Consider the following 8,236-nt stretch of genomic DNA (forward strand, 5'->3'; position numbering starts at 1 on the left):
GAGCGGACTAGCAATTTGGCGCGGACTATACATAAGAAATTAATTATCACTTGCTGAAACGGTGAAGGAAGACATCGCGAAGAAACCTGCATACCTGAGAGATTTATTAAAAAAACCTCAAAGGTTTGTGAAGTCTACCAATACGCAATTGGAAAGGACTATGGCCTAATCTTTCTCACTCTGAGAGGAGACCCGTGCCCAGCAGTGGAACAATAATGGGTTGATGATGATAATGTACAACTTATACATCTCACTCTGCAGCCCAAATGACTTAAGGCTTAAGGGATTTTAACACCATGAGACGTCGATTCGTCGTTTTATTCTTCGTAACTTTAAGTGAGTTATTTATAGCCGAGCACAAATAACAAAAGAGGGGTTTGAATGGTGGTAACAATATGGTTTGAACTTCACCACACTTATTTCGAGCGTGAAGTTATCCTTACGTTCCATTGGAAGGATGTGTACATGCATCTTAGTCCTCGGGAATGACAATGTATATATGATCGAGTTCTGGTCCTATTCTATGTAGAAATTATAATGAGCGGTAGGTGGACTGCGTTCTTGTCCCTGTAGTTCCGGGACCAGAATAGGGCTACGGTATCCCCTGCCTGTCGTAAGAGGCGACTAAAAGGGGCTTCCGGAGTTCCGGTAGCAAGGGTGCCGAGTGAAACCGCCCGGCCAGCGAGCCCGGGAAGGATGGCGGTATGTGTGGTCGCATACCGTCGTGTACAACAGTCGGTGTGGCGAGCGACATGCTCACCTGGGCGGAGCCCGATGGGGCAACTCGCTAAGAGGACTCCTGTTGCGTTCTTCTGGAGATCCTGGGGTCCTTTACGCAGCGCCAAGGACGGCCACCGGGGTTTTTAGTGCAGTAAGAATCCCACATAACTCTGTGGAACTCACCGGCACCGGGTACTTTTCGAAGGTTTCCCCCTCGAAAACAAAAAAAAAGGTAGACTGCATTCTCATGCAAGCTCTTATGAAACACGATGACAACTTGCAAAATTAACAAAATGGAAGAGTGCAAACTAAAATACAAATGAACACACTCGCTAAAACAGAAAGTGACAAGCAAAAACGTTAGGCAACTCACAAGTTTCTCAAAGTAAAGATTTTCATAAGGCACTGGTTTCACTGCAAGCGAATTACGATCTTTTGTTATCTCCAATTCAAAACATACTTGTGTACTATATTACTAGTTATAAAATCCTCTTGTAATACATGGGTATACATAACAGTAGAGGTATAGATCTTAAAATTATGAGATAGTAGTGTCGTAATTATATGACGTACCTTAAGTTAATACAATCGCGGCTTAACTACATTGAAACTATCTAAAAACATAAAACGTTAAACATAATTAATCTGTGACGAGCTTCATCGTTGTAGAACCCCTGTTCCATAATAACGTTAATATCAGAACATTGAAGGCTTGACTTGATTGACTGTTCGCACTTAACACCAGGTAGACAGCATGCCCGTTTACTATTTCCAACTTATAAAAAAAACAATACTGCCCCTCGAAACTATGGAACAAAAAAATCACCATTTCACAATTACTCAAAAGATACAAAAACAATACTACTATTTGAAACTATCAACAGAAAAATAATCACGATTTCACAATTACAAAAGCTATTTCGAGACCTGTCTCCGATTTGTTTAAACAATAATGAAATCAAAATAAAAACACGAATACACCACTGTTCAATAACAAACTTATCTTCGCTCGCACCACACATACTTTCCATACAACTGTGATAAACTCAGCGTTGTATGTTTTACGCAACATATGTATTCGGTCTATACTATCATGTTTGCTCCAATCTTATGCCCGAAATGGAACAATTACACATGACATTACGAAAGTGTGATGATAAGTGGAAAGAGAATAAAATTGTTGTTGAGTATTTTCGCTGTTGCTATCCAATGTAGTTGGTTTCTATTCGCTGGTGGATTTTATAAAGTCTCGTAGTGTGTTTTTTTTAACGACTACCCATTAAATTCCTATTGCTAGGTACGGGTATCTTGCTAAACAAACTTCTTTCTTTTAGATAAATGTAAAGCAAGATACTGGAGCTAATGCTTTATTAATTATATGTAAAAAATAATGGCATTTAAAAAAAATGGAAAAGAGAATAATTATTTTTAAAATAAAAAAAAGACAAACCCACTGAGTTTCTTACCGGATCTTCTCAGTAGAGGTCGCGTTACGATCCGGTAGTAGTTTAAGAAAATATTGTAACTGACAATTTGTAAGTGCCGCCGTTGGCCTATACAAATAAATAAATATATTTCATTTCATTTCATTTCATTTCATGGGTCTCCTCTCATAGTAAGAGTGGTTTTAGCCATAGTCCACCACGCTAACCAAGTGCAAATCAATTGCAAGATTTGGTAGACTTCACAAAAATTTGCGAACAATTTTTTTAAGTAATCTGCGGAGTTTAGGTTTCCTCACGATTTTTTCCTTCATAATTATAGCAAGTTTTCATACATTTCTAATTTTTGCACAACTTTTAAAAATCAGACTTGCTTCCGTGGATTTCGTAATCACTAGTCACTAGACTAAATTCTCACTACATATAAACTCCACATCATATTTTATCGCATATCGCCACCCGTACGACACATAACAAAACAAAGAAGTCTCAGTTCATAATTTTCACACATTAATCGTAATTTCTAATCGATGACAATGGTAAGAGCGGAGAGTCCCACACGTGGAAACTCAGCGAAAATTACGTATGAATTGATATAGAGAATATACGTCAAAGTATGAACTATATTGCAAAAACTAATACAATGGATTCAACCAAACTGATTAGAGATGGGCAAAGAACCCGGTTTAAACCCTGTGCAGGGTTTAAACCCAATAAATACCCGTTTATTTCCTCCCACTGGGTATTTATCTGGGTGTTTATAAAATGAGTTAATAAAATCTACACAAAGCTTTTAAAATAGTTCAAATGTTTATTTAATAGATATACTATAGGTTTTTACTGTATTTCTAATGTTTTTACATTTTTAAATATAACATTTTTAGGGGTTCATCTATTTTTATTACATTTTTAATTATTATTTGTTTGACGAAACAAATATCGCACAACTAAAACAAATAAATATACCTCTCGTATACTATTGCACAGGTGGTGTGGGAATATGGGCATATAATGTAAAATGTAATTCTTACGTAATATCTTAATAATTATAGCTTTAAGCAAAAAAATATAAACATTATTTTATAGAAAATTTTAAGTGCTACAACTTTGGTCCAAGGTACTTTTCGATAAAATTTACCGTTTTCGAGAAAAATCCAGAAAGCCGAAAATTTTGACGTTTGACCCCGAATAAGTGCCGACACACACATCGATGAGGACTTTTAGAACTCTACTTGTGATGGTAAACCCAAGGTCTCTACGGAAATTTAGCTTTATGTTATTTGATTACTATTTTTATGTCTAAATTGACCGGACTATAAAAACTCCTCTATCAAAATGTTTCAATGTCATTTTCTGTAAATTAATTAGAAAAACGTTAAAAAAAGTCTTCCCAAAGTTTAATCTATTATTGTTATTATCTTTGTTATTTTTGGTTTAACGACAAAAAGTTATAGAACTAAAATTATAGATAAATCAATTTGAAACCATAATTGTTCTTACTAAATTTCTGTGCGACGAATAGTTTGCCTGGTAGAGCGTAAAAACGCTTAGTGCCCCTTTTTTCAAGATGGCGGCCGAGGGACAATAGTTGGGACTCCACAAATTAGGATTTAACTGTACACTAAGCCCTTTACACTAATCATTCACATCTATAAAATAAAATCGGGTCTTCGAAAATTGCAACCCAAATGTAACACATCCGAATGGACTATAACATGACTATAACAGCGTAGTTAAATGAAATATGTGAGCTTTTAGAGCGCATATTTAGTGAATTGTTTACAATATTATTTTAAAAATGATATTACACGAAGAAAATAAAAATATGAATGACAATAGTTTACACCCGCTGTTTGGGTGTTTATTTGGGTTTAAACCCTATTTCACCCAAAATACCCGGTTTAAACCCGTATCCACCCATTGGGTTTAAACCCTCTGCCCATCTCTAAAACTGATACTGTTACAGGGTACATAAACCTAGTGACTGATCCAAATGGTTTCTTCCGTAATCCTACCGATTCGGTTTCTGCTGAAACAAAATAATTTACGACATTTGAAAATTTACTCATGAAATTGTAGAATTCTCTGAATTTCAGAGATTTTCAAGAACGCTTTTCAATTACTGTACCAATGTTTTATTAATATTTTAATGACTTGAAGTATAAAGACCAAAAAATATAGTTAACTTTTGAAAGAAAAAAATTAAACAACAACCCTTCCTTGGCAGACGGGTAAAAATTTGACTTTTCGCTAAAACATGCTGATAAACACCAATTTAAAAAGAATAACACCAGTATCGCTTGCCATACTTGGAGCTGTATTTTTTTGTTAATACCTAAAATAATTTATTAATCGTATCACATAACGAATTGATAATTTGAATCTTAGGTTTGAACCCAAAACCCAAAACTGTACGTAGCGGACAACTATGGGAACTATTTGCGACGACGACGCTACGCGGGTTATTGCCCCACTATCAGTAGAAAACTGCATGTAACTCAATATGTATGTACATTTAAACTATTTTTGCGTATGACTACACGACGAGCGTCGCGGAAGCGCCCCGGCGCCACCTTATTCACACAAGATGGGTGCCCGGCGCCCCTACCAACGGTTTGTTTCTAGAATTTGTTTTGCAAGAAAATTACTTGAATTCGAGAATTGTTATGAAAACAAAAACCCGAATTTGGTGCCATATTTTGAATTTGGACTTACAATAAATATTAATTAATTACATTTTATTATTATGCTTACTTATTGTTATTTGAAATTAATCCATAAATAAAAATATTCTTGTTCTTAATATTTTCAATTCGACCTACATATCGTGTATTACTAAAATAAGTGCTGAAACCAAATTCTCATTTAATTAATTTCATTTTTTCTGTCATTCTCTTAATTAATTTTCGCAAAGAACATGAAATATTTTTAACAAATTGACATTACAAACGAAATAAAAAAACGTGCATAACTTTTCACACGTTACACAATTAGACATTATATTTAACTGTATAATACCTTACTTAACTTACATAACTTCTGTTTCTAAATTTATTTGTTACAGAAATTAAATTAGCAGTAAGATACTAGTTTTTTCACAAACTTTTCTCTTTCTTTTTAACACGCTTTTATTAGTTTGGGTTGTATCTATGTATGTATGCATATAACGGAATCTTTGAGCATAATTTTCACAAACTACTACAACTCTGTTTTGTAACTTTACACGCGTATCAAGGACCGATGACTATACGATAATTTGATAACAATTTCCCATTATCCTTATTAGATTAATTAATTCCCCAATTTATGAGTTTGTGACAGACTAAAAATGAAAAATAAATAATAGTTTAAGAAACTTAACACATTACTATCCCACTGCTGGACACGGGTTTCCTTTCAGAGTAAGAGGTACTTAGGACATAGTCCACCGAGCAGGTCAAGTGTGAATTGGTAGACTTTACACACCTTTAATAATTTCTTTTAAGAACTCTCGAGCATGTAAGTTATCTCAAGGCGTTTTCCTTCACCGTTAAAGGAACTATTAATAGTTAATAGCATTTTGATTAGCTATCTTAAAAACAATTTAATGAAAATACCTATAAAAAAGAAATATATGATAAGTTATCAATAGCTTACGACATTAATTAGTATAGAGAGTAACATCTTAATTTGTTAGAACATAAAATAATAATTCGTCAAGGGCGACTCGAATTCACACGGAGGGTTCCGTACCACAAGATATTATTTCGTTTTTCATTTTTATATTTTTCATCAACAAAATGTTCATATTTTTTTACTTTTAATATTTGCTACTATAGCAGACATGGAAGTGAATGCATACTGAAAATTTAAACAAATTATAACTACTACAGTTCAATAAACGCCGAAAAATAGCGGTTTCTTGTATGGCGACCTCTATCTATTTTCATTATTACTTTTAGTATTTGTTGTTATAAACCACTTTGGGTACGGAACCCTAAAAATGAATCTTCTAACAATTATATCAAAGAGTACGTGAGATTTGACCCGGTCACGTCATCTATGTGGAGAATATTGACGACATCAAATGTAGAATTTCACACATCTTGCAAAATCACGTAATACATTCCACACTAATGTAAGGTGACATTATTTGTAAAAAAACTATCAAATATTTTTTTAGGTTGAAGCAGCAAACAAAAAAAGAGTATGTACTTACAACATAGTAAACGAGTACGTACTAATAGTTAGTAGACACTGCCACCATAGACATCCGTAATCAGCTCCACATAAAACAGGGGTTTACAGATGATCATAGATAAATTCCATAACTAAAATGTAACTAAATTGAAGGTGGTAGAACCCTTTGTGGTTCGACTCAGGTGGCACCACCACCACATCTATTTCTGCCTCATATTAGCAGTGTTAAGTGCTGTAGTGTTCTGCTTGGAAGGGTGCCGTAAAGGATAAACGCTTTTCCGAGGCGTTCCAGCTTAGTCCTCAGGGGTAGCGGCGGATCTGTGGACGACCTCAGGTAGGAATATCTAATCCCATCTGGATTGATGGACAGATGGACAGCATACTCATCTGCTACTCCTATATTATAAAAAGAAGAAAGTATCATATGTTATTCAAAATTTATACATATCCGCCAAAACGCAAGACTTTCCGCTAGAAATAGGTGAGGAGAGGAACCTCCCGGGTCCACGGATGAGTGCTACTAGCGTACCAGTGGTGCCGACAAAGGTCGTCCAGAGGAACACCGTGAGGTTTTAGGCGGTAGGAATCCGGCAAATCCTTTCTGGTGCTTCTACAGCTGAGAGGAACCCATGCAGGGAATTCCCATTTACCGGACGGGTAATCCATGCATGGGAAAAAATCCTGATCGACCCACACTCGCTCTACCCCAAAGCAACAAGAACATTTCAAATTGTAAATATTGAAACAACAACATGTGAATATATAGATAGGAATACATGATGTAATCTCCCTAATGAATAAACATGAATCATTACACCTACTGTAAAATAAAAAGCAAAACCTTTACTACCCTTGTAATACCCCTCAAAACGGATCAATAAAGCTAACAGTTTCAGACTATCGTGACATTTCACGTACAACATTCATTTACCACTACTATTTGTTCACTATACACATGATGTGCGATGCAATATTTTGTGAGTGATAAATGTCGGGACTTGAAGGAGAGACTTCAAATCAAACTTCGACATGATAATAAATAAAATGATCTGGTTAAGTATTTTCTTTACCAAATCCTGATGAAATTATCAGTAGCTTAGTATCCAAATATTTTTTTTAGATGTTTAGATGCTTAAGTATTTCCGAGCCTGTAGCAAGTTTTCGTGTGAATATATATTTATCTAAACACATGCCCTGTCTATTATTTAGAATGTAGGTATTTTTTTCTCTACTTAATAATATTACTTATACTTACTAACCAACTGATATTATTTACCCCATAGAACCCATGGACACCAGTAATTCTAATTAGTACCATTTATTAAGCTTCCTTTGGAAAGCATTTTAAGGTTGATTTCATTTTTATATTGCTTTAATACGTCATCTAAGTTAACATATTCTTTTATATTAGTTTTTTTTTTTAGATTTAACTAAAAAACACACGTAGTAAGGGTCGTATGAATATTTAACCCTACGTAGAAACGCCGCCGTTATCGACCCGTTTCAGGGGTTTTTCACCTCGCCTTTCATGAAGTGTGTGTCAAAAAATGAAAAAGTATGTCTACGGGTTGACTTTTTGGGTTACAAAGGCAGGGTAGGGTCTGTCACTAGGATTATAAAGGGCTTAGGGAACTTGTTATACCACGTCACAGTAACGATAAGCGAGGGAGAGTGAAAATGTGGAGCTATACGACTTTAAAAATGTTGACTTCAGTTTTATTTATAAATATGTCCGTTAACATTTTTGGCGAAATAAAAAGAAGCATATATATTTTTTTTAATACATACGTTTGATAATTGCATGGAATGAAAACTGTAATTAACTCATATTGATAAACGAATATTAATACCAATATTAATAACTGTTATTATATATATTACTATAGTCTGATTCA

Source organism: Epargyreus clarus, unplaced genomic scaffold, assembly GCF_041222505.1.
Source record: "Epargyreus clarus isolate Ecla_fem2 unplaced genomic scaffold, WU_Ecla_fem_2.2 ptg000012l, whole genome shotgun sequence".
Lineage (NCBI taxonomy): Eukaryota > Metazoa > Arthropoda > Insecta > Lepidoptera > Hesperiidae > Epargyreus > Epargyreus clarus.